This window comes from Rhamphochromis sp. 'chilingali', assembly GCF_963969265.1.
Source record: "Rhamphochromis sp. 'chilingali' genome assembly, chromosome: 2".
Classification (NCBI taxonomy): domain Eukaryota; kingdom Metazoa; phylum Chordata; class Actinopteri; order Cichliformes; family Cichlidae; genus Rhamphochromis; species Rhamphochromis sp. 'chilingali'.
Window position 1 is genome coordinate 64,744,200 of NC_137930.1, and position 6,460 is coordinate 64,750,659.

Genomic DNA, 6,460 nt, shown 5'->3' on the forward strand with positions numbered 1-6,460 from the left:
GACCCAATCATCACAGAATAACATCAAGTCAGTTAAACTTCAGGGATATCAATCTGTCCAATTGGGAAGCATTTTTTTTGCCAGAGTCCTTATAAGTAGTGGTACTCCTCCTTTGTGCAAGCAGGACCCGAAAAGCACTGCCACGAGCCCGACAAAATGACTTCCCTGTTCTAATTCAGAGTGCATAAAGCAACGAATCTCACATTTTAGAATTAGAATAGAATAGAATTCAACTTTATTGTCATTGCACATGTCACAGGTACAAGGCAACGAAATGCAGTTTGCATCGATCCAGAGGTGCTTTAGCCATGATATAGATATATTACAAATATATATTAGCAATAATATAGATATGTAAGTATACTCAAAAAAATCTGTTGTTGGATGAACACAATTTAATCATGGCACCCTTTTTGCACACAATTTAACCAAGTACAATAAACCCTTTTCGATCATGTCAAACCAACACATTTAGCATTTGGTGGTTTAATGTAATCAGATTACGTTGGATCAACATACTATACTTACATTGATTTGAAGTGATTTATTTAAGTATGTAGAGTGAAATTTGTTTTAATTCATTCTACACAATTTAAAAAGTTTAGGAAAACAGAATTAAATCTTGTTGTTTCAACAACTACTTTGTTAATCAAGGCAATGATCTCACTCATTTCAACCAAATTATTTCAATTAGATTTGTTTACATTTGTTACACATTTAGAAACCCACTACTTTACAAAAAAAGTCACAATCAGATTATGATAACATTATCTTTATTAACTGGATTTAGTGGACAATATAAAAGCTTACCATTTTTGTACACCTGCAAGCATATACTTCAAAAGGTAAAATGTTAGAATACTTATTTACATAGGTAATATGTTGGAACCAAAGCTTCCACAACTAAAAACAGATGCAAAATTTGCTCAATATATCGACTGCATTTTAAAAAATTAAACTAAAAGATAAAAATACATCTCCCACTTGGCAAGTTAAAACATGTGACAAAATCGAATTGTGTGAATTTGGAAAAATAAAATAAAATAATTAGAAATATTTTGGGGGCAATACAACAACAACAAAAAATTCCATAGGTGATGAAAATCTATATTTGTTTGGTGTATCTCATTGAAATAATTATTAGTTTGACCAATTTTTATATTTCTGTATTTATTTTTTTAATTTTGGTTGCAGTCCTCCACAGCTAGCAATATAGTTTTGCTGTGTTTTAAAACATGCTAGCAAGCAAAATGGAAACAATAATACAGTGAACTTAACAGGTGGCAGTGGTCTTAAACTTTACAGGACCTTGATACATAAACACAACATAGTACTTCTGTCAGTACTTCTGATCCATTTTGAGCCATCTATATAAGGACAAACAAAAATCATCTGCAGTGCTGTATAAAAGGTGAATTGCCCAACAGAGAGAATCCAAAAACTTAAAAAAAAAAGTTTTAAATGAAAGAAAAAAAATATAAACAACTCAAATATTAACATTATATATTGGAAATCACCATTGCACCAATGAACCATTCAAGACCTATCAGTCATTTTCAAGTGCTCTCACCCCATAAGCTTGTTTTTCAGAAACTGTACCTTTGAAGACAGCTTTTGTCCATCAAGATTTAAAAGTATCTTCTGGAGGACTTCAAAGGTGCATTTAAGTTCTGGTGGGTAGCTCAGGTTCAAACGGTATATGAGTCCAAACAACAGAGCACATGCTTGTGCAATGTTACCCAAATCAGTGTTAGCCTCCACACCCTCAATCACGACACCAACGTCCTCTGGGTCATCTTCAGGTTCAGCACCCTCCTTCTGGATGACGTACACCCCCATCACAGTTTGCTCCATGCAGCTTTTTGCCTCGCTGTCCGTATCCTACATGAAAAAGTATAAGACAACAAAGTAAAATTTAAGAGATTGTTTAAACAACTGTTTCTATGCTGTTCATAAAATCCAAGTAGTCAAAGTAATAAACAGAAAATTACACCACTAAAGTAGTTGTTAGTAATTACTCCAATACATAAATTATAAAATACACCTCTCATGTCAAAAGAGGTGGCATAATTGACCTCTCACCGGCCCCTCCCCCGAAAGGGCCATTGTCCAATTACACATTATAGCAACCGTTACTGTGTCTGACAAACATTAACCTCAAGCAAGATGGAGAAGCGGTGTGCCCACCGATATGCCGAGAGATTGTGTCTGGAGGAGTTGTGTTCTTTCCATTCACAAAGTCAAAAACAACGTGAATGGATTAAACAGTGTGTATGGCCCCATTCCCAGGTAAATGTACCGAACATTATGAAGCATGTCTGCTCGCACATTCGGGTACCCATTGGTGCGCAGAGGAAACCATTTGTTTGTCGGACGTAGCAAGAGTAACTTAGGGGGACAGGACTCGAGAAAAGGCTAACTCAGCTGCTAAAATAAAACAGGTATAGAAGTGTTAGTACTAAACAGCTCAAAGTTCATAGACATTTCTATTTACAAATACTGATGACCATAACAATGAAAAAACAACAGGACTTGTTTTAATCCAAGTACAGATTCAAAAGCAATATAGTCTTGATGCATGTTAAATGCATTGTATGTTTGTGTATCAAGTTTAAGTAGGCATAAATTTCTTTCCTTCCAATACCAAATTCCAGAAATTCTTTATTGCAACGCTTAATACTGTTTGGTATTCAAGACATCCTTTCCCCAATACCAGGTGTCTTGTTGCTAATCTCAAAATTTTAATTTTAATGATTTGCATTTGAGGCAACGTCACAATTTGTATGAGAATGTTACAGACAACATGCTGTCACAATGGCTCACCAAGTACTCCTTTATTAACTTCTCATAGTCTTCGTTTAGGTGGATGCACAAAGACTTCAAGATGCATGCTCGTCTGGTATGGATGTTGTCATGCTGGAGAGGAGGAGGAGATAATATGAGCCAAAACCAGTCTGTTTTTCTTAAAGCTAGGGTAATCAGTTAACTTGCATAATTATTCTTTAGGTTAGAACCTGGCATGTACCAATTGTTAAGCCGAAACAAAATTGACAACTTCATCTCCAAATAAAAGTTATTTTTGCTGCCTATGACAAAGTCTACTCAATCCTAATACAAACCTTGGAGATGGCAAGCATGAGACCTCTTATTTTCTTTCCACGTGTCCCTCCTTTGGTCAGAAAGATTTCCATTAAGCGTGGCGCGTATTGGTCAAGCTCGGCAAAGAAAGTAGATAGCAGAGGCTTTGTGGTGATTCGCAGAAACTCCTTCTCAATCTGCAATAGAGAACAAATACATTGATTAAAAACGCAACTGTATATTTCACTCACTTCACATCTAAGCTGACTAAAGCTGCTTTTAGAAGACCATGCAGACATCAGTGCTGTCTGTGTAGGACATGAATCAGTCTGTGTCAGATACTGAATTTGAAATTTCCACTAAAGTCACAAGTAAGAGGCAAGTGGAACCAAGATCTAGGCCATTTGCTTTTTGAAGTTTGCAAAGACTGCTAAATTGCACCAGTGGTAGTTCACTCTTTGCAACACAGTATGCTGTTCTAAACAGATTTTTCAGGTTTATTTTTAGTATATTATTTGCAATTGGTGTTTGTTCTGGGAAAGATATTGCAGACTGAGCAATAATCCATTTCTAATGGGGGCCTTTCTTAAAATGACTGGTCCCAGTAACAAAGGCGCTTGTCGACTCAGAAATCGAGGGAAAACCAACAACACACCCGGCAGAACATTATGTTATTTACACGGGTGCACATAAGTGGTCCGCATGTGCGCATTCGCTGTCAAAATAAAAGACGCGCAACAGATAAGAAGTTGCAACGCACGTTTGCATCCATATAAAAGGCACTGTTTTTGTCCGCTAGAGTGGGATTTTCACGGCACATTCTGCACCACATCTGTGTGTTCATCATTTGTTTGAAGCCAGCTCACCTCCTGCAATCACTTTCGCGCTTCTTTTGTGGTTCGGACTCCTTCTGACATTTCTTTGGAGGTGGAGGAAAACCAAAGTAATTGCTTAAAGGAGCTTCTTCGACATATTTAAGAGTTCTAAACAAATATGTCCTCCTCCAGAAAATCTTATGTATGCAAACACGCGTTGCAACTTCTTATCTTGTGCGCGTTTTTTATTTTGACAGCGAATGCGCACCTGCGGACCACTTATGTGCAGCCCTGGTTATTTAGCTCATCATGTTGCAGCCACAGAAATTCTTTTGTCCATGAAACCATAAAGCTGCACTTTCTTTTTGCCTTATAGTCTGATTTGTCATAACTTTTCCGTTTTGTGGTAAGCTTTTCTTTGGCTGTCACTTCTTCACCCTGACCTGTCTTATTTGGCTAAGCAGAACTACAATTAATATCCTGCTGCTTTTACACACGCACTCACATAACACTCAGCGATTGTCTGCGCGATCAACCTCTCACATGTTTAAGCTGCGGGAGATTTCACTTGTCATGTTTGCATAGTAAGCTAACGATTGATAAGACGATGTCAGAGGAATTGGTGCACAAATTATCATCACTCACAGATCAGTGCTGTCGCTCTCTATACACAGGTCGCGCGATTGCAAAGTGAAAGCAAAAAACAAGCGCAAATTCAAACGCGATTTCAATATGTCACATATTGACAGTGGCTCACCGATGCCAATGACATAATTACCCAGCTACATTTCCGAAAGAATGCAGAAGCATTGACATATATTTTTCCTTCTTATGACAGCCCGACGGGCAGGGCAGAGATAGATTTTGGTAGCCCGACTGGAAAAATCGCTAGCCCTGGGACGTCGGGCTAGCCATTTTGCGAGCCCTGTACAGTGTTTCAATAATTGTACCTACTACTCTCCCTGATGGAACAACGCTTGCACTGCCACATACAAGTCACTGAAAGAAAAGCAGTTTTAAGGATAGTTTTATTGGCACCTTTTTTTCACTTTGATTAAATCATAAAACTATCATAAAAAATATATGATGGTAAAAGGCTTACCATGTATTAAAGAGGAGGCACAAACAATCAGAAAAAGGGGTCAGCTTTCTTTGTGGTGTTACTATGGTAAAGAAAACAGAAAAAATTATTTTATAAAAATTCCACAGTGGATTTTTTTTTACTTTGTTGCAAATGTATAAAAAAAATACAAATACATATAAATACCTCTTGCAATATAAAATTCACAGATAAATATCCAATCTGTTGCCAAATGTAATAGCAGTGTTTCACACTATGCAATAAAGATGCTGGTAGTTGCGGTAAAGGTCCCACAGGCAATTTTCATAACTATCCGCCATTGCCTTTTCCTCTGACCTCGTGTTTATGCTCTTTTTCCCATGCACTAGCATCAAGTCAATTCGAAGGATGCAGCCCCTGAATTTGGACACAGCTAATATTTAGCAAATCGCGCATGCTAGTTTAACTTGCATTACTGTGAGAGGCCGAATGCTTAAAATAAAAGGAGAGAGAAAGAAAGAAAGAAAGAAAAAATGCAAATGATAATAAAAAAAGTGAACAAAGACCATGTCTTGCAATAACCGTCATTTAAAACCAAAGTGAATGCTAACAGAGCTAGGTAGAAGTTCAATGAGACAACCATACTAGCTTTAGCTAACTTCATTTACTTTGAAAGTGAATTACAAACGTGTTAAATATTGAATTAAACATATCAATAACCGCTAAAAACACTATAAGACTAACTGCAAAAACGGGTAAAAAAAAAAAAAAAAAAGAAAAACAATGAAGTGGAAATGCTAATAATAGTATAAATATACCCAGAGCGGATTATAAATCAGGTATTAGACGGTACCGATTGGCACCGTCTAATACCAGATTTTCACTGTATTTGCTCCACTCCCGCTGTCTAATGACAACTTACACATTTGGAATTAAAAACATTGTTAAACAATTAATGGACAAAACAACTTCGTTTGACTAAGATATTTTGAGTTATTTATTACTTACCTGTATTGTGGAAGATTCCGCAGAGGGAAATGGCAGTCCACTGAACACATATAACTTCTCCGCGTTCCCGCCTCTTCACTTTTGGGAAGTTTGAGCATGCGCACTAGGCATCGGTTTTAGAGTTGTTGATTTAAAATAATTACATTTAATTGAACTGAAGAATGCAAATCTAGTTCATTAAACTTTTTGTTATTTTATGTTAAACCAACAACTGATAATGATTTAAAAACCTAAACTCAATATGTTCATGTTAAATAGACAAATGTCTATTGAATTAATCAAACAACTGCCTTAGTTGACTTTTTTGAGTGTATATTACAGAAATGGGTCTATTATGGTATGTTATAATGTACACGGTATGAAGGTATGGTATGAATATGCTATAAATATAAGTATGTACAGGCTGTAGTGAGTACAAGTTATGTACAGGATATAAATATGAAAAACTATTCAGAAATATGAAATAAAAAAAACTATACAGAAATATGAGATAAAAAAA

At 36.2% G+C, this 6,460-nt stretch overlaps 1 long non-coding RNA gene across 4 annotated transcripts; it reads right to left on the reverse strand.

Annotated features, from left to right (window-relative positions):
- Positions 1-549: 549 nt before the first annotated feature.
- LOC308391474 lies at positions 550-6,260 on the reverse strand. 4 transcript variants are annotated; one of them, XR_013970632.1, is made up of 7 exons: positions 5,772-5,822; positions 5,161-5,370; positions 4,996-5,056; positions 4,844-4,892; positions 3,120-3,275; positions 2,824-2,916; positions 550-1,881 (listed from the first exon to the last, which is right to left on the reverse strand). It is a non-coding gene; the product is annotated as an uncharacterized lncRNA (long non-coding RNA). The 4 variants fall into 4 exon arrangements; XR_013970633.1 differs by lacking the exons at positions 5,161-5,370; positions 5,772-5,822 and adding an exon at positions 5,962-6,260 and having other exon boundaries at positions 552-1,881; XR_013970634.1 differs by lacking the exon at positions 5,161-5,370 and having other exon boundaries at positions 552-1,881; positions 5,772-5,814.
- Positions 6,261-6,460: the final 200 nt, after the last annotated feature.